Here is a 24,851-nt window from a genome sequence, read left to right on the forward strand (position 1 = left end):
AGTGTTTATTTAATATGTTAAACTGCCTTACCCAAAGTGTTCTCAGTCTCGGATGGTAGTCCCAGATGTCCCCTACAAGCTGCAGGTCGAACCGAGTTGATATCTGGATGGAACACTTTTTTATTTGAGTTTGAAAATTATGCTATTTTTTCACTAAAATGCCAATAACTCCCTTTAGATTTAACCAATTGGGATGCTTCTCCCTGCATTTTGTTGCATTTTTTAAGCTCTTTCAGATGCATTTTGAATTTTGAAAATAAATTGAATTTTGCCTAAGTTATAGCTTTTTTAAGATTTTTTACGTTTTTGAACCTGTAAACTTTGTGTCCCGATTTGCCCCACTTCCCATTAACCTAGAGTGCTCATATTTTGGCCAGATGCTAGTTTTATATGTTCAAACAACCCCTGAAAATTTCAGGCCGATTGGTGAGGTCCAAACGACGTTCCATACAAAGGGGTATGCCCTAGTCGTGGACTCGCTCTTAAATACTTAAATTTTCTTGTTTTTTTTTCATGTATACGCTGTATTACCAGCAACCTGTCTTTTGACAGGTTACTAACGTTTTTTGAGTCATTTTATGGAAAGTTTTCTCAACTTAAAAAAATCCCTTTCAAAAATCGAAAAATTCGAATTTTTCAGTAAATATTTAACTTTTAGTGGCTATATCTTGAAAACAGTGCACTTAAGGAAAAAATCTATAAAGTTCTTTTTATTGCAAATTTGTTTTTTTTTTCGAGTGAAATTTCTATTTTCAAAAAAAAAAAAACGATAGCTCGGCAAAATTGTTGCCGAAAGGTACTTTTGTACGGCTCAAAAGTTGTTGTTTTTTGTCCCTAAAACATGAAACAAAATTTCAAAAATAAAAAAAATGTTTTTGTGAAATTGTTTTTTTTTTAATTTTTTGACAGATGTTTGATCTAGTTTTAAAATATGGTTTTGATCGTAAATTTACAAAATGTTACTGTTCTTTTTTCTTTGATTCACAATTGAAAAATGCTTTGAACCCTTTTTTTATTTTGCAGATTTATTTTATAATTTTCTTGCCAAACAAAAAAAAAAAAAAAGAAATATTTTGAAAAGAGTCTATATTTTAATTTGAGGTAGTCAATTTGTTTTCGCAAGTTCATTTTTCTTAGTTAAGGGTCCAGTGTATAAACTCGACAGGGGAAATTTAAATAATTTTCTTTTAAACATCTTCCTAAAAGTTTAGTAGAAAAATATATTTCAGACAGTTTGCTATTTTGAACAGTATCTACATTTAATCTTTATCTTTGTTTTCTATTGACATCTTAAATCTTTCAATCGAAATACTTCTGCCAACCTCATCGAATTTAAATGGTTTCCGCTGTCACCCGAAGCCAACATTGCGTAAAATGGTACAAAAGTTCGCATCCGATGCGCAAAAAAAAGGGTCCTCCTGGAAAACTTTCTCCCCGCTTAACAATAGACATTTCTCGTTCTTTAGCCTTAGCCAAGACGAAGAAGAAGTTCGAGGAGATTTCCGGAAACGACCCCGAGACCAGCAATCCCATTTTCCCTCCGGTAAGCCAATATCGGCGACTTTTGGTCTTTGCAGCAAACACCACCACCACCCAAGACGACGACCCATTCACAAGATCAAACTTTATGCGAATAATATGGTGCTCGTTGCAAACTGTGTCCCACGAGCGAGCGAACTTCATATGTGATAACTATAAACATAAACTTTAGCCGGGGAGTTTAATTTTCCTCTGGGTGTCATGCCCCCCAACTTCCTTCTTGGCGCGCAAGTCAACGACTCTTGGCTAAGTGTATGCATAAAGTGCAGTTTTCTTGGCAAGGGAGTCGTCCTTGGCACAACAGTCACAGACGCAGCGCGGGGATTTCGGCGAGTGTAAGTTGAAATCTCGGGGAAACAGTGAGAAAAATTATGAAAATTGAGTTAATTGAAAAAAATACGAAACTTTATCATAATTAAATTAAATAAGATTTTTTTTTTTGAAAAACTGAGAATCTTGATATTGAAACTTGTTTTGAAACCTTTATGCAACATAAATATGTTGCAAACATTGTTCACATTTATTTTGTATTTTCCACTATATTATGTCATAGTTGTTCAACACAAAATTTTACTGCTGCAGCAAATCACAAGTTTGTTGATCTTGCGATCGGAATGACATCTTTGCAACAAGTTATGTTGCAAACAAGTTGTTGAAGAGTATTATTTTCAAAGGATAAATATATGTTGCACAAATTTTTCTAGCAATATTTTTATGTTTTTTTTATATTTTTTTTGAAAAAAATTCTTGTAGAATTTCTAAAGTTTTGAACCTTAATTTCGAGTTGTGCAACCCCCCTAGGAATTCTCCAAATACTTCCTTCCACACACTTACAGACACACACTCACACAATCCCAGAGCAATGTCACAAGCAGTTTTCCTGAGTTTGGCATGCACCAGAGTGTAGTTTTTCAGCACACAGCATCCTGTTCTGTACTGCAGCGGAAGGAAAGAAAGAATTAACAAAATATATAGAGATCCTCTTACAAAATAGACTGGTTTCCCCCCTAGGGAAAGGGGAGGTTGTACTTTAGAGGGGCTGAGGACATCTTTGTGGAAGAAAAGATAGAGTTCGCTCAAGTTTGCGTGTGACATACCCTCGTACACTCAGTTGACTTTAAACTCTTATTTTTGATATGGGCCCCTAACTAGACATTTTAATTAATAAATTATGTAATTTTGAAATATTGCACAGATTTTGATTGATATAAAAAATGTGAATTTTGACTTAACGGTCCACATCTAATTTTGAAAATGGGTCCTCACCGTTTTAAAAGTGCAGCTGCCAATTTTGTTTTAACGGTCCACATCGAATTTTATAAATAGATTTTTTACTAGTTAAAATAGCTCTTATAAATTGTGAATTAACGATTCACACCTAAATTGTGTATATTGGATTCCTAACTGGTACAAAGAGTTCCTCCAAGTTGTGACTTAACGGTTCACTTTAATTTTTGCAAATTGATCCTTAAGCACTTAAGAATTGTGACTCAAAGGTCCACATTAAATTTTGGGGCCTAGGAACTGGTAAAAAAAGGCGCTTGAAAATTATGACTTAACGGACCACATCAAATTTTGAAAATAGAACAATACCAATAAGAAGTTAAGTTACTTATTTTGACTTAACGGTCCACATCAAACTTTGAAAATTGATCCTTATATGGTGAAAAGTACTCTAATGAATTGTGAATTAACGGTCCACATTAAATTATGAAAATTGCTCCTTAAATTGAGTTTTTTTAGTACAAAATATCACGTTTTCATTAATTTTTTTTTTTTCGATTAGCCAATATAAAGTTCATTACATATTTAAAACTGATGATATTTTTAAATCTAAAATTCAAGTTATTTTTTCATGACACTGAGTGTGCTGAACTATTCCACCTCGGGAGGAAAAATCTCCCTGGGAAAAACCATGCAAGGTAGTGGTGGTGCTGGTTTTTATGACTTTCCGCCACATTTGCAGGCTAGGCAAAGTTCACCAACATACCGGTGTGGAAAAATGTAAAAGAAGGTGCATCCCCATCGGAGTTTCTCTCCTTGAGGTTCATGAGTTCTGCTTCTGCCAACATGGTGAAAAAAAAAAATAAAGTAGAGGAATCTCTCCAAGGAGTAGCGGCAAGAGGGCGAAAAACTTTTTTAATAGTCAAAAGTTAAATTGTAAAGCTGTTTAGTGTGTAGTTAATTTCATTCACTTTTGATGGTGCTCGTCTGTCTCGTTCTCGAAATTTGTTCTACTTGCGAAGAATTTCTTCACACTCGATTCCACTCGAAATGCACTTCCAACCAACTCAGGAGTTCAATTCACCCATAAATCTTTTATCGTTCACTCAATTTCATAATTCAATTTCTTTTCCGAGATTTTTTTTTGTTGCTCCTCTCAAAACCCTTTTCTCTTCTTTCAACAGTCTCCATTTCAAACCAAATGGATCAAGTTCACGTTTTCGCTCTGTATCGCCAACCGCGCGCGTTTGCCAGCTGGTACCGCTTTTACCCTTTTCTGCTTAATCTTTGTGTGTGTTTTTTTAGTATCATATTTTTTATCTGCGGTGGCAACCGAACCCAAAAGAAGAGGTCAGTTCGGTCGAGATCATCTTCTCTTTTTTTTTATTTCATTTTCTTTTTAATATAATAAGTTTATTTTATCGCTCGAGGTTCACCGTCTACTGCTTCGTTTTTTTTTCTTTTTCCGTCATTGAGTTGAACGACTTGTTTGTTTTGTGGATGTTGCTGTTGCTACTGTGCTATGATAGGAGGGGGCGCTGCTCTCCGGAAGGATATTGAGCAACGTTGAAAGGATGGTTAACTTATGGTTTGTCTTTGAAAGTCTTTTTTTTCCGAAGCAATCTGGAGAACAGCAGCTGGATTTAAGTTTTGGAAAAGCTTTTGTTTTTTTTTGTCTTTTCAGAGCGATATTTTTACATCTGTTTCAAATAAATATAATATTTCTCGAATTGAGAAATTAAATGGACCCTTAACCCTTTAGGCCTGAATTTTCAAAAAAATATTTTTTTAGTCAATGATGGGAAAATGATTCTTATGACCATACGAAAATTATAGGCTAGTTTTGGAAATTTTGATGTTTGGGTCATATATGACCCATCAGGCTCGAAAGGGTTAAAAAATGCATTTGCGTATTGTGATTTAACTGTCCACATCAAGTTTTGAAAATAGAACCTTATCATTTTCACATCAAATTTTTATTATGAATGTTTTACACGTAGAAAGTGTTCATCTTAATTGTGACTTAACGGTCCACATCAATTTTTAAAACCGAACTCTTAAACGGTGAATAAAAAAACGGTAAAAAAAATAAATAAATAATGAAGTTAAAAATTGTGACTTAATGGTCCACATAAAAATTTGTAAATGGGCTCTTAACTGGCACAAAGTGCCCTTTTGAATTGTGACTTAACGGTCCACATCACATTTTGAATTTTGACTTGACGGTCCACATCACATTTTGAATTTTGACTTAACGGTCCACATCAAAATATGAAAATGAGCTCTTAACTGGCACAAAATGCCCATTTGAATTGTGACTTAAGGGTCCACATCAAATTTTTAAAATGTCTTAAATCTTGTAAAAACTGTTCCTATGAATTGTGACTTAACGGTCCACATCAAAATTTGAAAATGAGCTCTTAACTGGTACAAAGTGCACTTTTGAATTGTGACTTAACGGTCCACATCACATTTTGAAAATTGACTCTTAACTGGCACAAAGTGCACGTTGAATTGTGACTTAACGGTCCACATCAAATTTTTAAAATGTCTTAATTCTTGTAAAAACTGTTCCTGCGAATTTTGACTTAACGGTCCGCATAAAATTTTCGAAATGAATACTTTACCAGTAAAAAGTCCTTTTATGAATTGTGACTTAACGGTCCACATCAAATTTTCAAAATGAATTCTTTACTAGTAAAAAGTGCACTTATGGATTCACATCAAAGTTTTAAAATTGATATTTTACTGGTAAAAAATAAAATTATGGATTTTAACTTAACGGTTTACATATTTTTTTAAATAGACTTTTAACTGTTACAAAGTGCACTCATGAATTGTGACTTAACGGTCCACATAAAATTAATAAAAAGTTTTTAAGTGGTAAAAAGTGTAACTATGAATTGAAGCCTAACGGTCCATACATTTTTTTTAAATGGACATTAACTGGTAAAACGTGCACTTGCATGTTGATAAACTTGTAAAGAATCTAAACAATTTTAACGTTCCACATCATACTTAAGGGTCCATGTAATATTTTAAATCCGTTTAAACTGGACTTTATCTCGATCTTAAATACATTCAACTCAATTTAAATCACATACACGTTTCAATCCCCATAACATGTCATTCTCATTAAGAACAAGACATCTGTCTCTCGGCATTCAAAGCGGACCTTGGTAGATCTGTACACTCTGATTAAATGTCTCGTTCGTCAGTTAGTGTGTCTCTTTCTAGAAATGAGGGAGGCGTTACGTCCAAAGGAAAAACACTATCCATAAATCACCCTTTACGTTACAGAATGAAACAACATCCCTCCCCCACCTCCCCTTTCCATCTTAAATTAAAATCCCCTTCTCCCCTCCCCAACAACATCCGCACTAATCAACAATGTCTGCCATTCATTTCTTCATCTGCGAGGGCTTCATCGTCATGAAGTTGCGCTCCTTCTTCAGCTCATTACAAAACGCCAAGATCAAGCATCCTCACTTCTTCGTTCAGCAACAGCCAGAAAGTGAGGCACAGATGAGTGATGGCACGAACAAAGTGCCGCCATTTTTTCTTTTCGCTCCCCACCACTTGGCACCTTATCCTGCCGCACTAATGTTGGCTGATTGTGGCTATAGTTTTGCCCTACTTGTTGAGGATGAAAAATTAATTTGGTATTCATGTTATGAAATTGCGGTGCGCGAGCTCTTTTTCCTTTTGTTTCTTCTCTCTTTCATTTACAGCTGATGGACAGAATGAAAAAAAAAAAAAGAAAGGGGAAAAATGGCGCCTTGATAGCGAAGGAGGTGGCGGGGGAAAACCCATTTTCATTAAACTATAGTTAAGGGTCATTTCGCTCCGTTGTTCCGAGGATGCTTTCTTGTCTGATGCAGGTTCTCGTGCAGTCGCAGTGCAGCTTTCTTGGCGGAAATCCATGACAATCTGCAAACTTTGATGACAAATTAAAGAAAAAAGAGTTTTGAGTCAGTTTAATTGCTGAGACAACCATGTCCATAATGACCAAACATCAGAAAAGTTTCGAAAACTTCAAGTTTAAACAATTTTATTATACTGATTCAGATAACTGCACAAATGAAAATGTTAAAAATCATTTGACTCAAGTGCCCAATTGACCAATCTTGTCCCAAATCAATTTTAAGTTTTTTCTCGTTGCAAAAGAAGTTGCATATTAAAATGCTGTGAAACATTTTCACATTGCCTCAATTTTTGCAACAAATTCTTGAATTTTTGAATTCTGACAAATTTTGTCTCATTGTGACACTGTTGAGACAGAATTAAACAAATGGACACATGTGGAAAATTTTTAGTGATTTTTTTTACAAACGAGCTTCAAAGAAGATCTATTGATGACCTCATATTAAAAATAAACTAAATAAAAATCAACAGGAAAGCACTTCACTTGTGTGCCCATATGACCAATCTTGTCTCATCTAATAAAATTACAAGTATTCTATTGTTCTCCTTGAAAAACCTAATATTTTTCATCATTGTCGTTGAATGCATTGTCTTCCTTGTTTTGCTTTGCAAAATTTCATTAACTGTCCTTTGGACCAATGTTGTCTCATTGTAACCTTATGTTGAGACAGGATGGAACAAATGGGCAAATTTAACATTGATTTGTAAAAAGCTTTTCACTCGAGCTACAAATGAGATCCATTGACTTGATTGAAACTTTTGAAAAAATAAACATCTGAGGAAAGCATTTTCCTTATGTGTCCATTTGACCAATCTTGTCCCAAATCAAATTTTAAGAGTTATCTTGTTTTATGTCTTGCTTGTCCTTTCATAACATTATATTGAACATGATTGTCGTCATATGCTTTTTTTTTGTTTTGCTTAACAATATTCCATTAACTGTCCTTGGGACAAATATTGTCTCACTCTTACCAAATATGTTGAGACAGAATTAACCAAAAGGACAAATGTGGCGATTAGTTGTCAAAAGCTTCCCATTCGAGCTTTTCATTTTGATAATTATTGACCGAATCAATTTTTTTTTTAATAAAAATAACATTCAGGGTAAGCATTTTACTCATGTGTCCATTTGACCAATCTTGTCTCAAGTTGACTTTTAATTTTTTTTTGTTTAAAAAGTCGCTAAATAATGGAGTGTCGTGCATCATTGTCGTCGAATGCATTTTTTTGTTGCTCCAGATCGTTTCGCAACATTTCTTGATTTGTCCTTTGGACAAATTTTGTCTCACTGTTGAGACAGTTGACATGATGAGACAGAAATGACCATTTGGACCAAATTGAGAATTAAAGGTGCGTTTCATTTTAAATTTAGAAGGAAATTGTCGAAAATTGTGACGTTTCATCTTCAATTTCCAAAAGTGCCAATGTGGCCAGTTTTGTCTCAACCCGCTCTCACGAACGCTGAACGCAACAAAACTTGTTGCAACAAAAGCTGTTGCATAGCACTAACCACCTAACTTTCCTCACTCGCTCTGGAAACCGTTTAGCACCGTCATCATCGTGTCATTTTGGCATCCTCTGCTCTCGAGCTCAATTTGTGGGTCGCAGGTCGCCCGAGAAAGGTTTGATTAAAGTGTCACACGACCTGACGGGGAATCTCTTCGTGTGTCAAGCATACTAATTAGTGGCAAATCGATAAGTGGCGGGGTCGTCATGGTTGGTAATGAAATAAAATTGAATTTCCATCGGTTGGTAATAGGTTGTCTCAAGAACCCGCTATCAATGAAGACAACTGATTCTGGCAGCTCTGCTGAAAGAAAGAAATACCATTAGCGAAGCGACATTTTTTCTTCTATTGTTACGATAACGACAATGTCTCAACCGCGGGGGACGTCCTGCGAAAGGGTTTGTCGTCCCATCATATCATTTCTGTGTGATGCGGTTTTGTTGAAATGTTCCGCGCTTGGGTGACCTTTTGTCGTGCGGCTTCCAGTCTGGTGGAGAAAGCCATAACGGGAATGAATGCAACCATTTTTTTTCATCTTGTTTAAGGGTGTTGTGATACAGTGATTTTGTTGTTGTCACCCGCAGTGTGCCCTTTTGTCTCAGTTGGGTGTAATGAAAGTCGTGATGTATTGTTTTGCTTTTTAACTGTTGTGTTTTATCATTTATGGACGATGGCTTTTGACAATTATGGAATTCCATGTTGTTTGAGACAGGTTCAACTAAAAACTATTACAACATTAGACTTTTTCAACATGAGACAGGTTCAACAACACACTGTTGCAATATGAGACAGTTGCAACTTGAGAGAGTTGGACAACTTGAAACAGTTTCAAATTGAGACAGTTGCAACTTGGGACAGTTGGACAACTTGAGACAGTTTCAACTTGGGACAGTTAGACAACTTGAGACAGTTGGACAACTTGAAACAGTTTCAAATTGAGACAGTTGCAACTTGGGACAGTTGGACAACTTGAGACAGTTTCAATTTGGGACAGTTGGAAAACCTGAGACAGTTTCAACTTGAGACAATTTCAACTTGAGACAGTTTCAACTTGAGACAATTTCAACTTGGGACAGTTGGACAACTTGAGACAGTTAGACAACTTGGAACAGTTTCAAATTGAGACAGTTGCAACTTGGGACAGTTGGACAACTTGAGACAGTTTCAACTTGAGACAATTTCAACTTGAGACAGTTGGACAAATTGAGACAGTTTCAACTTGAGACAGTTTCAACTTGACTAGTTGGACAACTTGAGACAGTTGGACAACTTGAGACAGTTGCAAATTGAGACAAATCTAATTTGAGACAATTTGACTTTATTGCATGCAATTCAAAATTATTGGAATATTAATTGGGCAATCTACAAATTGTTTATGTTCCTAAGCAATCAATTACCCTTTCACAATTGAAAATCCTTCTCTCTGTCCAAATGAATTAATTGTCCCACTAATCCTGCCATCGAACAACACCTACAAAACAAACCAAATTTGTTATTCCCTAAACATTGTAGCTGCCTCGTCGGCTGTCCCAAACCGCACTCGGGGCCAAAATTTAGTACGGTATCGCAAACAGGTAAACAATCCCCGGGGTATTAAGCCATGAATCACCTCCAGGCCAGGACTTGGGACAAATTTCGCCCTAGTAGTGCTGCTGCCGAAAACAACCAAAACTAATAAATGCGTGTTTCCTCCGGTAATTCCCACCGTCCAAAGCTCTTGCTCTCTGTTGGGCCTCCGTACACAAAATATTTGAATATATTACGGAACAGAGCTTTTCTTGAGCCTCTTCCCGGGGACACCGACTAGTATTAGTGCGTGCGTACAGAGGGCTAGTCGTTGGCCTAATAGTCGTACAAATTAAGTGCCCCCCCAAAATAAACAATAAAACAAGTCCTGGTGGGACGGCCTCATGATGGAGCCATTCGCCCGGATAAACTCTCTCGGAGCAAGGTGCCGAATAACGTCTATTTGATGGGCTCAGGGTCGATGAGGGGACCTTCTTTGGCGGGAGGGAAAGACGCTTTTCCGTTGGCTTTATTTACTAAACGATTGTCTCATTTATACGACGCGGCGAGATAACATCGCCGACAGGTACTGCAATTTGTCTGCGACAGTCGTGGGTAGTGTTGCGCGCAATTTGTACCGATTTTGGTTGCGAGATAATGCGGGGAGAGGGTTTTGGGACAAGGTGAGACAAAGGTGGTCAGATGGGCACTTTGGATTTTGAGGTAATCTTGTCTCAAATCTAATTTGAAGATTTTCCTTGTTGTTGAAATCGTTGTAAAACATTTAATTTACAGTCCTTAGGACAAATTTGGTCTACTTGTAACCATTTGTTGAGACAGGATTTACCAAAAGGACAAATGTGGCATTATGTTGAAAAAGGTTTTTTTTCGAGCAAAAAATTAGATTTTTAATTTTTCTCAGATGTCCATTCGACTAACCTTGTCCCAAGTCAAATTTGAAGATTTCTCTAGTTTTAAGAGTTGTTACAAAACATTTTACATTTGTGGGACAAATTTCGTCTCATTCTTACCAAATATTTTGGGACAGATTTAACAAAAAGGGAAAAATATGACGATTAGTTTTGAAATGCTTTTCATTTGAGCTTCAAATAAGATCGATGGACCTGACAAAAAAAATATCATCAGAGAATTTTTTTTACTCAACTGTCCATTTGATCATTCTTGTCTCAAATTGCTTTTTAGAATAATCTTGTTTTAAAAGTCGTCAAATAATATTGGAATCATTGTCTTTGAATGTAGCTTCTCGTTGCAACAGAATGTTGCGCAACATTTCTTCACCTCTTTTTGGACAAATTTTGTCTCACTGTTACTAAATATGTTGAGACAAAAATTACCTGCGACAGTCTTACAGAGTGTTCGGACAAGGTGAGACAAAGTTGGTCAGATGGGCGCATTTGCTTTTAAGCATTCAGCGATTCTTCGCAGCAATTTTGCAACAAGGTGGGCAAAGTTGGTCAGAAGGGCGATTCACGAAAATCGTAATTCTTTTGAACGTTGCGGTTATTCTGAACAAGGTGAGACAAAGTAGGTCAAATGGACACTTCAAGAAATGAACCTCTATAACTACTTATTCAATTATGTTTTTAAACAATATTTGATGTTGCAACAATAACTCTGCTTTGACACTTTACATCGCTTGCTTGCAACATTTGCATGTTGCACAATGGTTCCAAAACAGACCGTAATTTTTCGAAAACCAGCAATTAAGTGAGAAAACGTTGTTGAACATTAAAAAAATTGCGATCCATATTTTTTTTGTGTGGTTGATTTTTTGTTGCGTGTCGCAACATGACTTTTGTTGCAACATCATTATGTTGCACAATGGTTTCAAAACAAGTTTCAGTTGTCACACCTTATTTTTTTTTAAGTTGCATTCTTCAGTTGTTGCAACACAACAATTTAGGACACTGGTTTCACGCATTTTAGGTTAAATTTCAGTCATATTTTGTAACTTTTTCAAACTTCACAGTAACTTTGAACAAAGTGAGACAATGGTGGTCATGAGTTGAATGTGTTTCATTCGAGTAATAATCTTGTTTCATTACCCTAAAATGTGATTCGTAATATTTTTTGTTACATGTTGCAACACCATTTTCAATGCTACATTAATACTCTGCTTGCAACATTTTTATGTTGAACAATAGTTCCAATGCAAGTTTCAAATTTTGCGATTGTATTTTGCAACAAAATATATTGCATAAGTGTATCAATTATGTTGCCCTGAATAAAATTGTGTTTTGCTGTGACATTTTTTCAATGCTTGCAACATTTTTATGTTGCACAATGGTTCCAAAACTAGTATAAAATGTGGTGACTGCTCATCAGATGTTGCATAAGAGTATCAATTATGTTGCATTAAATAAAATTGTGTTTAGCTGTGACTTTTTTTTTTGCTTTGCAACATTTTTAATGTTGCACAGTGGTTCTGAACCAAGTTTCACTTATTTTAAATCAATTTTCAGCAAAATATCGCAACTCATCCGAACCTCCCTGCAATTCTACGTGAGATCTCGCGGTTTGCGCGACGCTGTTGATCCACCAAGATTGAGATGATGATGATGCACACAGTTCTGGAAACAAACGCGTCGTGTGCTCGTCTAATCCGTGCGGAGATTTGCGTGACATGTTTATTAGCTGCGGATTCATATATCATCCGATGTTGTCTTTGTTGTCGTTGCTGGGATTGCTCACGACCTGGTCGTCGAATGCTAATTCTGGAAATTCTTCGCCGCGCAAAACAATTGCAAACTAAAGTAGTTTCACGGGAGATTAAAATTCCAATTCCAGGCACGTCCCGGGACGGGAACCTTCTGAATTCGTTCGACTGTACCTAACACGAATTACAGCAGCTCCAAGGTTAGCCCCACATTAGTCGGTTCAGGTCTTATCGGCAAACTTGGCGGGTTTCGTAACTTTTCTCGTACATATAGGTAGTCGGAGGCCTTTTTGTTCAGCACTCAGGTGCTAGTTTTTTCTGCCTTCTGAATGGTTCCCATTTGGATATGGTACACGTTACTGTTTTGTGCGACACCTACTTACTGTTGAGAGGGCAGTGGTCCTCAACCTTGTGAAGACATTTTTTGTATTTGGGGAGACGTGGAGATTTTCCCTTATCCCCTTAAAAAAGTGGAACATCTACATTTCCAGTCATCCAAATTCTTTTTCACCGTCTCAAAGCTAAGTGAAGCGTTGACAAATTAGCGTTGGAAATTGTTTTTCAATAAATGAAATTAGAAAAAAAAATCATTTTTTAAATAGTTTAAATCACGTAAATTGAAATTTATAAAATTCACTTGAAAACCGCTGACTAAACGTCTCAGTGACCACTTCCCACTGCCCGTCACTTTCGTTTGCTAAGGGGATTAGTTACCTTTGTCGAGTTTCCGCTTGAACTATAGCTAAACATATCAATTTCACACCTTATTAATAATTGTTTTTCCTTCTCTCATTTTTTTCCGTTCCAGGTAAGTGGTTTCCAACCACGGTTGACGGGGCTAGAATTACCCCCAACACTTTTAAGGCGAAGCGTGTAAGTTTCAAAACTCTGTCGGAAACTGACCTATCGCAAAAAGCAGATTCTCCTAAATCGATGGCCACCGGGTCAAATCGTGTGTGTTTTTGCTGATGGTTTTAAATTCCTGGTGCATAATCCTCCGGCAATATTTGCCGGCTGGCGATGTGTGTTTCGTCGAGCTTCGATTTCGGAATGTCCTGGGGCACACTAGAGGCATCTCGTTGGACACACGTGCTGATAAGCGGGGATAACTGGGGTTAAATGGGTAGAATTGTCCTTTTTTTTTTTTCAAAATTTTATCAAAAAAGAAATTTAGTCACACTTATTCGGCTTGTTATGTATTCTTGGTAATTGAAAATTTCTTAGTTTTATTTTTTTTGTGAAAAATAAGGTTTATTTGGGTGACACGCAGAAAAACTCTTTTTTTTACAGAAAAACTGTAGGAAATTTTAAAGCTCTTTGAATAAATTTTCTACAGGTGTTAATTTCCTTCGAAAAATAATTTTGAATTGCAAAAAACTAACATTATTGAAAATGTTGACCAAAATGTTTTTGAAAACGGCGCATTTGACTGAAAAAAAAGAAAAGGGGCCATCCATAAATTAAGTAGACACTTTTTAGAAAATTCAAGACCGCCCCCCTCCCGAGGGGACAATTGTCCATACAAAAAAATAACTTTTTTGAAAGAAAAAAAAGTTATTTGAGAATTACTTTTTTAAAGTTTACTTTTACGATAAAAATATGATATTTTTTTCATGTCCTTATCATAACCTACAACTTTGCCCAAGATACCAAATCGATCCGAAAATTTCAAGAAACATATTTATTAATATTCACCTGTCCTTTTTGTGTATGCTCCTAAGAATTGGACGGATTCATTTAAATTTTATTTGTTTTGGTCTACAAACTTAAGAATTATAAACATTTCCTTTGCTAAATAGAAAATATTGGATCGCAAATTTTTGAAAAACGTTTATTACGATATTTCAAATTATACTTGAAGTATTTTAAATTTTTTTATGGTTTTTCTTATTTTCAATCGAAATGTCAAATTCTAATTGAAATCAAACTTCTTCATCATTTATCTTTTGTTTTCGAAAAAAGTTATCAAACTAGGTTTTAATTCTTTGCTTTGCCTAATTAAAACTCTTATCCTAGCTACTTTACTTACTGAATTTTCAGTTTATTTTATTTTGATAATTTTGGTTTGTTGAAAGTTTTGGTATTGACATGGTGAATTTTTTTATAGTTAATTTGTAGTTGAATTTATCGCTTGAAACTCTTGATTTCGACAATATTTTAAAATTAAGATTACAATTATTTAAATTAGAAAAAAATACAAAAATTTTAGATTTGGGCACATTCTGAGGAAACAACTAATATCATAACCAGGGTTGCCAGATAAATTCTGCTATGCAAGATATGATGAATATGTTGATAACATAAAATTCTGTTGTTGTTGTTGTTGTTAGGTTGTAATGCATATAAATCAATGAAATCAATTAATCAATATAAAAAATAATTTTTAAACATACAGTTTTTTGTGTTTTTCTTTTTTTTCAATTTTCTCCAAAATTCAGACAAAATCTTAGTTTGTTATAATTTTTAGATTTTTTTTTCAATTGGATTTTTGTCGATATATGAAAATTTTAACAAAGTTTCATTTTTCCAACATAAACTTTGAAAAATATTTGCAACGGCCTTAGCAACATTTCAAAATTAGAGGTGGAATCAAAAATGAGGAATTTACCGGTTTGTTTTTTTTTTAAATTATCAACTTATTTGGGGTGATTTTGCACTACTTTCAAATAGTAATTTATGGAACAAGTTGCAAAAAGAAGATTTTTTCAGCACTATTTTTGCAAATAGTTGCCGACAACATTTTTTGCAATTTCAAATAAAAATTCCAAAAATTTTAAATCAAATTCCATGTTTTTAGACAATTCACCGTTCAAATCAAAACCATATTGAAAAAGTGTTACTTTTCGATACAAGTGCTGAAAAGTTCAACAACAAGTTTATATTGGTTGCATACATTTTCCGCACGTGTAGCGAAAATTGTTACTTTTCAATTATGTTATTTTTGGAAGAGAAAAGTAGGCCGTTTCTTTTTTCGAGAATATTTTATATCATGAAAACTTTCATTTTGTATACAAAACGATTTTTTTTTCAATAATCTAATCTAATCTAACACAAAGGCAGCCAGTCCGATGAAAGCATGCTGGAAAGTCTTGTGATTAACACACGAAAATGTAATACAAACATTCAAGCGGCCAGCCCTACTGCGTTGTGTTTACCGCAGAGAGGATTCTATGAACGGATCACATCTCACAGAATCTACATCTAGCTCTGGATCAGTTTTGATGTGATGTGTTTTGTGTGTGCAGTTTTTGTAAGTGTCGTGAGTTTTAATAATTCGATCATACGGGATAGAGGAATGGTAGGATAAAGGAAAAGGAATAGGATAAGGAATTATATGGAAATTAAAATAAATTATATGGTGAATAGATGAATTCAATTTAGACATAATTTTTTTTAAATAATTTTTTAATCGTTTTTTTATTCTTTACCAAAGTTGAAGGATAAAACAATGTAAAATGTTGGCAGCTGCCTTTTGAGATATTGAAATTTTTGCTATATGTTGAAATTTCAGAATAATTTAAGAAAAGCAAACTTATTAGAATATGCTGAATGCCACTGCAATAAAATATTTTATTTTGTTTGCTTTGTAAAAGAATACTGTTTGCATTAAATTTGCTGTTACACGAATTCTCATTCTGAAAAAAATATTTATTTTAAAGCAGTTGAATTTTAGAATAAGAAATTGTCAGAAATTTAACATCTGATAACACTGCCTAGATTATGTGATAAATCTAGTGAATTTGTTGGCACTAATTTGTAAGAAAATGAATTCCACAAATTAACCCGATTACCGTTAAGTGTTTTACAGGCCTTTACGAGACATATAAGCTTTGTTATCTGGCAACACTGTCCTCATCAGAAATTGTAGGAACAGTTTTGTAAGATTTAAGAACCGGTTTTACCCCAGTTCCCCCATCACCACTTCGACCAATCACTTCTGAATCAGTTTCGTTCACATCTTTTTGCACGTGTGTGTTACTCTCCTGCATGACGGTGGCTGTATGTGTGCACGTGTCGTTCCTGATCACCGGAATTTTATGAGGGATGAATAATAATGATGACCTCCCACTCCCGAGAGGTGGGGGTCATCAACCCACATGAAAAACTGTGACAACCACCGCTCAACGCGTAATTTTATGTGGTTTTTCACGCAAAAAAAAAAAATGTTTTCACCACATTCATCTCATTAGTGCCCTTTTTTCCCCGGAGTGAGCGACAAAATTCCGTAAATTCCGGAAACACGGAGTGAAAAAAGTTTTTCGGCTGCAACTCAAAAACCACTTTTCCGGCTGGGGCGGCTAAAGCACGTCGTCGTCGTCGTGTTGCCTAAAATAGTTTTAATTCAATTATGAAATGCTAATGAATTTTTCGGACACATTTCAGAGAGAAAGTTGAAGGGACATTCACTCTAACCCTGCTCTAACGTGTGTGTGTGTGTGGGGGTCTGTGCTTCCGGATTTGTACTTCCGGAGGGCGTACTTTCTAGTCTGGACAGCGTCCTGTTGTGTCAAAAAGTCCAGACAGACTAATGTGGGTCAGATTAAATTGAATTTAATAATAAATTAAGTGTTGAGGACGGTTGATCCCCGCTTGGAAAACGGACTTTTCGTAACTTTTGTCCTGTCCAAACATGGATTTGGGTCAAAACTTTAAAACAATTTAGTGCGAAATTTATTCGATTTTCGGGCGCGTGCCCGAAAGTAGGCAATTAAAATCCGCGACCGGAAACCCCCAACTTAATTTTGTTTTAACTATAAATTTAAAGATTTTCGCCCCCCTTTCCACATAAAAACCACAAGCAAGAGATTACAACTCTTTCTGCGATGTGTTTTTGCGAGCGCGCGCGCGAGGAGGATAACTTTCGCCAAATATTTACCGAATTGCTTATCCGGCTCAACAGTCCGGAAGTAGAGTGTTCTAGAACAGCCGGCAAACATATTCCAGCTCTGTCGAAATGGTGGAAAACCGCCGCCATCGTTTTGCTTGCTCTCGATGTGGAAAAAGATGCTTTTCCCTTGTTTTGCAAAATAAACTTGCGGGGAAAAGGCGAAGCCCGTGGTGGAATTTGCACAACTTCCGGCAACCGGTTGTGCACGGAGGGAAACAATCAAGTCAAATTCGTTTGATTTATCAACGATTTTAGTTTGTTAAAATTTCCAAAATTTCATCAAACTTGAGTTATTTCTAGTTTTTATCAATTTGTACCTAAAATTTTGCTCAGTGTCAAAAGGAAATAACCCAACACGAACCAAACTATAGAAACATCCCGCTCTGTGTAATCTGATTGTAAACATTTGCCGAAAGAATGTCTGCTTCGGTGTAGGAGTGTGTGTGAAACCACTTTAAGAACGTGTGTTGGTTGGCATTTTATTACAATTTTGAGGGGTTTTCCTCCAAGAAACTAACTCTCAAGTAAGCACACAATCCCGGTTCCCCTTAAAAAGTATCTTGTCTTGTTTTAATATAGTGTGTGTGTTTTCCACTTGCAAGGATTATGCAAAATTTCTCATGTTTCACGAAAACTTGTGCCGGAAATTGAAAGGCAAAAATATCGTCACTCTCAAGCTGCTGCTGCTGCTGTTGACGAAGTAATAAGTTATTTGTTTTTAATTAAGCTAAACTTTGACGATGTCTTGAGAGAGTCGATGATGAAGGGGCGGATGTTGAAAATTTTCTCCACGCGCACGCAGTTTACTCGGTGGTTTAACTTGAGTCGTGAACGGGATTAAGTTGGAGATCTGTACTGGATAGTGTTTTCCTGATACTTGGCGTGGTGACACTCGTGTTGAGTGCGTCGGGAAATTGAAAAAATATCTATGAATTTCTCAAAATATTTATTTTTAAAACTTTTACGTTCTTTATCAATCCGTGGTTCCAAATCCCAAATTTGTTAAAATATTACAAAATATTTTTTCGATTGAAAGTGCATAAATAAGCGTTAAAATTGATTTTAATTTTTTTTCCTGTGAAAATTTACATTTTAATCAATAATTAGTTTTTTCGCCCAATTATACATTTTTTTCCCCAGAAATATCTGATCAATTCACGAATAAATAATTTAATTTTTTTTCAAATCGGACCATTAGGACCATTTAAAAGTTCATAGCTGTAAATGTGACTTTCAAAAAGATAATTTTTAATTGTTCCTTTATACATCTCAGGAACTGAAAGATCAAATTTCAATGTTTCTTTGAGAAATTTTTAGTTTTTTTTTCTCAAAATTTAATTAACAGTGACTGTTAGTACAAATTTCGCACTTTTAAAAAGAGAAAGTACTTTTCGATTTAACATTTAATAAAATAATTTAAAAAAAAGATTCTTTCCAATTGTTTTCTTATTTCAATATTTCAACGCAAATAAATAACTCTTCGGCTAAACTTTTTTGTGGCTAAAAATATTCTTTATTTATTTATTTTTTATTTATTGGTCTCCTAAAATATAACTAAAAATTTTGAAAATCTGAAAATACGAAATTTTGGAATTTAACTAAAAATGTCACAGTCATGCCCAGGGCTTGCGAAATTTCAATTTTTTTGGTGATAGCTGACAGAACACTCCAATCGTCTTCACCACGACAACCTGATTTTTACATTCTACTTTCGTTCGTTTCACACACAAAGGAATGAGTGCTACGCAAAGTCACTCACACAATCATTGATTTCCCTCCAGGAGAAAAATCGCTTGGAGAGCGTTCGTTTGACATTCTACCGAGATTCCGATCATCTCTCTAATGATTCGCGATCAAAAGCTCAAAAATTCCGACAGATGGCGCAAAGCATCGAAGAATGACGATTAAAATTTTCGCTGTTCGGTTACATAGGAATGCAAACTTAAAATTGAATTTACAGCTCATAGAACAACTTTTGAGAAAAAATTCAAGTAGTACGATTGTTAACTCTTTGCCCTCTATAAATTGACGCAATAAAAAAAAATTGAAAAAAAAAATAATTTTGAAAAAATAATATTGTTTAAAATGATAGAGCATCAAAAGTTAACAAAGTATCAGCTCGAATTTTTGCTCAAAAGTTGTTTTCAACGCTGGAATTTAACAAAACAGAATTCGCATACATAACCTCAAAGGGCGGAAATTTCAATCGACATTCTTCGCTCTGTTCTGCTACTCAACACTAGGTGTCGCATGTCGTTTGGCTCTTGAACGGCAATAGAGAATTTGCAGCAAAGCTAAAAGACGCGTGTCGCCACCTATGAACAAATAGCGTAAACCTATGATTTTTAGAAAAAATGTGTTTTTTCCTTCCTAATCAACATTTTTATAAAACTTATGCCGGATTCGGACGAGAAAAATTATTTCCAACAATTTGTTTGATTTTTCTATGAGAAAACTGTACATTTAGAAAAAGATAGTAATTTGGACTATTTGGCAAGAAAGTCTGTCAAAAATCTATACAAATTGTTGAATATACGTTAACACATCTGTTATCAACTATATAACTGTTTATTTCATTGATATATACGGGGAAACTAATTTTTTCGTGTTCCAAAACATGTTTTTAAAGAAAAAGGTCATAAATTTTTGCGCGCCCAAAAGTTGATGTTCATTATTTTAAAGCAAAAAATTTTTCTCGTCTTTTGCAACCAGTTTCATGAAGATTGATGCAGGGAATCATGAGAAATAAGCGATTTTGTTCTTTAATCGACAGAAAGGCATACGACTTTAGGCAAGTAACCTCATTTTGGCGCCACCTACATTTGAAACGCAGTCGCGCTGCAAAACCTCAATAGCAATCATATGACTCCTGTCACCACGCAGCATACATTAGGAAGAGAGAGACAAAAACGAGAGAAAGAGAAAGAGCACGTTGTCTCGTTCGGGCGGCTGCTTGAGCTTGAGGCATTTTTCGTTCGTTTCGTCTTCGTGTTTACGTTCACTGACCGTCGCCAAGCAACGACGGTCATGATAGGCGCTGTGTGTCAGCGATCAAATCTCAATATCGTTTTGGGAAATGATCGCTGACAGAAAGTTCTATCGAATATCGAGCAGTCCCATTCAGTGATAGATCCCTTTTCAAGCATTGGTCATGCCAATATTCTCATTTGTCAATTTTTTGGACTTTTGAACACTTCTAAGTTTTTGTGATTACGTTTTTTTTTTGTTAAATTTATAAATAAAATAAAGACTCAGTTCATAAGCTAGAATTCCGTTAAAAGGTTAACAGCAGTAAATACAATAAAAATTTGGAAAATCTAAAAGACAAATTTTCCCAGGTCGATAGCAAATATGCGTTTGAAAATGCTTTTCTTCAACATTTTCATATATTTTACCACTGTTTGTTTAAAATGTGAATAATTTCAAATTTGGTAAGATTAGATTAGATTCGAGGATTTAATTAGATTAGAATTGAAGACTTAGATTAGATTAGAAGATTAAATTTGATTAGATTAGAGATAAGATTAAAAAAAGATCAGATTATTAGATAAGATTAGATAAAATTCAAACGAGACGTTTATGATATGATAAGATTTGTAGATAAGACAAGATTAGATTCGAAGGTAAGATCAGATTCGAAGATAAGATAACATTTGAAAATTAGATTAGATTTAAAAATTAGATTAGATGTAAAAAAAAATAAATTCGACGATTAGATTCGATAAGATTAGATTTGAAGATAAGATTAGATTTGATGAATAGATTAGATTTGAAGATAAGATTAGATTTGATGACAAGATTAGATTTGAAGATAAGATTAGATTTGAAGATAAGATCAGATTTGAAGATAAGATTAGATTTGAAGATAAGATTAGATTTGAAGATAAGATTAGATTTGAAGATAAGATTAGATTCGAAGATTAGAATAGATTAGAAGATTAGATTAGATTAGAAGATATGATAAAAAAATAAATCAGAAGATTAGATTAGATTAGAAGATAAAGTAAGATTAGAAAAACAAATATTTTGAAGAAAAAAAAACGAGGTTTGGACAAAATATATCTAACTGTTGATGAAAAAACGTGCATTAAAAATGTATGTGGCAACAAGGCAACTCTAGTGCTACTTTGGACTTCTATTAAAAAAATAGTTTTGAAGTTTTTTTTTGTGCTAATAATTATTGAAACTTCGGATAATCGAATCACAAATTATTTGTTGTTGTCTCATTTTTGATTGTCAAGCTTAAGCATGACATCTAAACTACTATCAAGTGATCAAGAATGTTCAAATCCAAGATGGCGACCAAAATTGCGGTGCTGAAATATTGAAAATAAGCATTTTTTAATTTAATATAAATGCAATCAATTATTCAAACTTTACTTAAACGGGACACGAATTTGATGCTGAGTCCCATACAAACCTTCGAATAATCAAACTTAAAAAATCGAGTCTGGGCTGTACAATATTTATTTCAATCTCAAAATTTTAATGAAGGTAGTAATGCGAACGACTGATGAAACCAGTTTTTTTTTGTATATTTGAGGTCATTATGTTAATATTATAATCCTCACAAAGTTTTTTCTTTGCTTTTTTTTGTTGAAACTCTGATTTTTGTAAACTTACACTTATTAATTTTTTGATAATAAATTGAACATGAATTTTTTTTTTCCAATTTGTGCTGATTTTTCAGAACAATTGGATTTTTGTTCATCAATTCTTTAGATATTGAGATTTGGTTGGGCACTTTAAATTAAATTTAGACAGTTTGATGAAATTAAGACGTTACCACGTTTGAAAAACAAAAATATTTTTAAAGCATTTTCACTATTTTTTACCAGACAAGTTTTTTTTAAATAAAAAATCAATAAATTTAATAACATCATTCCAACTTTACAAAAAAAATGGCTCTGCCCATCTCACCCTACATCCCCCCCTCAGTTATGACGCATGAATCTTTGACACCAAACTGCTAATAAACTTGCCAAAGAGATCTTTCGCGATCTCTATCCCTCCTTCAAAGCTATTACTATGTACTACGCATGTGGTCTATCTCGACATCGCGCGTACAGTTTCTTCGTCATCTTCATCTTCGAGCAAGAAATTGCTTGAAATTGTTGACTTTGCATTACACTCCTGCCTGCTGCGCTGCGCGCGAGAGATTTGTCAAGATTTACTTAGTTAACTAACTCTCTTCAACCGCCGCTGCTGCGCACGTGTTGCCACCACTAACTGAGCTGCAAAATACTTGAAAAGTATACACTTTTGAAAGACGCAATCAAGAGGGGGTCGGCCTATCTGTATTTGATTGGTTTGCAATTGCCGAGCCTCACATCGACATCGGTTAATTGAGGTAATGAAAATACTTTAGTTTGAAATAGTCGCATAATTGTTGTAATTGCTGAGATGGGGGGAGGTTACGTGAACCTTATTGGTGCGCAATTTTACAATCACTCTCAGGGAACGATCTCGATCTAGGCAGGGGGACGACATCATCATCAACAACAGTGCAGCAGCAATTAAGTTGATGACGTGATTTGACGTTCTTTTGTACGGTTCTACGTCCAGAACAGATTTGCCCCGAGTCAATCCTATCCCCCTGCAAGGGCGTGGAGAGCGAGGGGAGTGCATTAGAGTTATTGCAGTGCAGAGGGCGCTTCCAGCGCAATGTCAGAGCTGGAGGAGAGAGCTTGAGGAGAGAGCTACCAGTGTCTGACACAGGTACATCACTCCCTCGACCTTTAAATTAAGGGTAGGAGCATGTGTAGAGGATTTTTTGTTTATTTAAAAATATAAAAATTTGAGGACTTTTGGTAGGAAAAAAAATATATTTAAACTAATCGGTTGATCACAATCTGAAAAAGCGTGCCCATGATTGACAAACTACCTTAACCCCAAGGTTGACAACGATAATACAAGGGCCAAGTTACGTGGCATCATCATCATCATTGCTAATAGATTGAATTTGAAGGACACGTGCCTCGAAGCTATCGGAACGAAGTAATAGTGGAAGATAGTTTTTGAGCGGGTTCTAAGCTTTGTGAAAAGGTCTGAAAATCACAAATTTCACGTTACGTATCGAAAGAACCTTTATGTTGGTTTTACTTTTTCGTAATTTCGTAGCAGGCCCAATAAGAAAATTCAATTTCTGATTTCTTGAAAATTCAATAAACTTACTATTTATCTACAATTCCACCAAGTTTCACACCGTGGCTGAACTTGACACATATTTCCACCTGACGTGCACACTAAACGACAACCGACGGACTCCGACTGACTCTAAGAGATCGATTGTGTTTATTGTGCAGGTGTGCACTTGCACACAGAGGCCAATCGGACACCATGCCATGCCGGATTGTCCAATAAGCACACTAAACTAGTGCGTGGGGAGACTCACAATACAGGCTCGATCTCGTTGTTTGCACAAACGTGAGTACAACTCATTGATTTACGGGGTAAGTCGTGGAGGCTAACCCTTGGTTTTTAGTGTCCTAGTATTAAAGTTTTTTAAAGTTTAACAATTTAACCTACGCAGAAGAAAATCATGGTAATATTACAGAAAAAATGTGTAATTTTACCTCTGAAAATGTGTAATTTTACCACTATTCTGGTGTAATGTCGCTTTTTCAGTCTAAGTTGAGGTAAAATTACATCATAAAAGAGGTAATTTTCAACCTTTCAAAATAACACCTTCCAAATTTACACAATTTTTTATTGTGTAGTTTTCTATTCATTTTATTAAATTTTTTTTAAATTTTTAATTAAAAAAAAATGTAAGGGAAAGAATCTCGACACTTAAAAAAGGGGGAGGAAGCTTTGTGTGTGCACTTTTTAATTGAGTGCAGCGACACCACCACCAACGCCAACTAGAAGCAGTAACTAGTGGAAACTAGAAGAACTAGTCGTTCCGGAGAAGTCGCAGACCGTGCGAGCGTGATTTTTATTTCCAATTAGCCTCCGCTCTGACCTGTGTCGCGACCAGGGGGTTTTGTTTTGTTTGAAGATGCTTGCAATCTGGGCTTTTGCAGTGAGACAATTTTAAAGTTTATTTTTTTTTTAAACATAAAAATGATTTACAGTTGAATTTAGAATTAAAAATCGGCAATTTTTTTTATCTCTACCTTATTCAAAAAAAGGTACGGCTGAATTACACGTAAATTATATTTTTACATATAATAAGTTGCAAATTTACATCAAATTGCACTTAAATTAAAATGTTTAATGACGTGCAAAAGTTTTACATCAATAATTATGTAAAATTCTAAATTCCTTTTTTCCTTTTTTAATACACAGAATTAAAAATATTTTCTTCCACTACATGAAACAGTCAAATCAAATATAAATGTAATAAATGTAATTTCATGTAATCTACCAAATAACATGTAAATTTGGAATTATGCATATGATTTGATGTAATTCACATTTTTTTTCTTGAAACCTTTTTGTACATTTAACATGTTTTTCTGTGTAATTTTATCTCCATTTTTGTTCATAATTAAAATTACACATAAACAAATGTAAATTTACCCATTTTTAGAGGTAATATTACATTTTTTTCTGACACAAAATCTGTCAACATTTCCAGATGC

General features: G+C 34.8%; 1 protein-coding gene across 3 annotated transcripts in view; it reads left to right on the forward strand.

Moving 5' to 3' along the window:
• The window catches only part of LOC120412659 (CUGBP Elav-like family member 2), a 447,077-nt gene that overhangs the window by 309,573 nt on the left and 112,653 nt on the right, over nucleotides 1–24,851 (forward strand). The window lies entirely within an intron of this gene.

The sequence above is a fragment of the Culex pipiens genome, chromosome 2 (genome assembly GCF_016801865.2).
Source record: "Culex pipiens pallens isolate TS chromosome 2, TS_CPP_V2, whole genome shotgun sequence".
Taxonomy (NCBI): domain Eukaryota; kingdom Metazoa; phylum Arthropoda; class Insecta; order Diptera; family Culicidae; genus Culex; species Culex pipiens.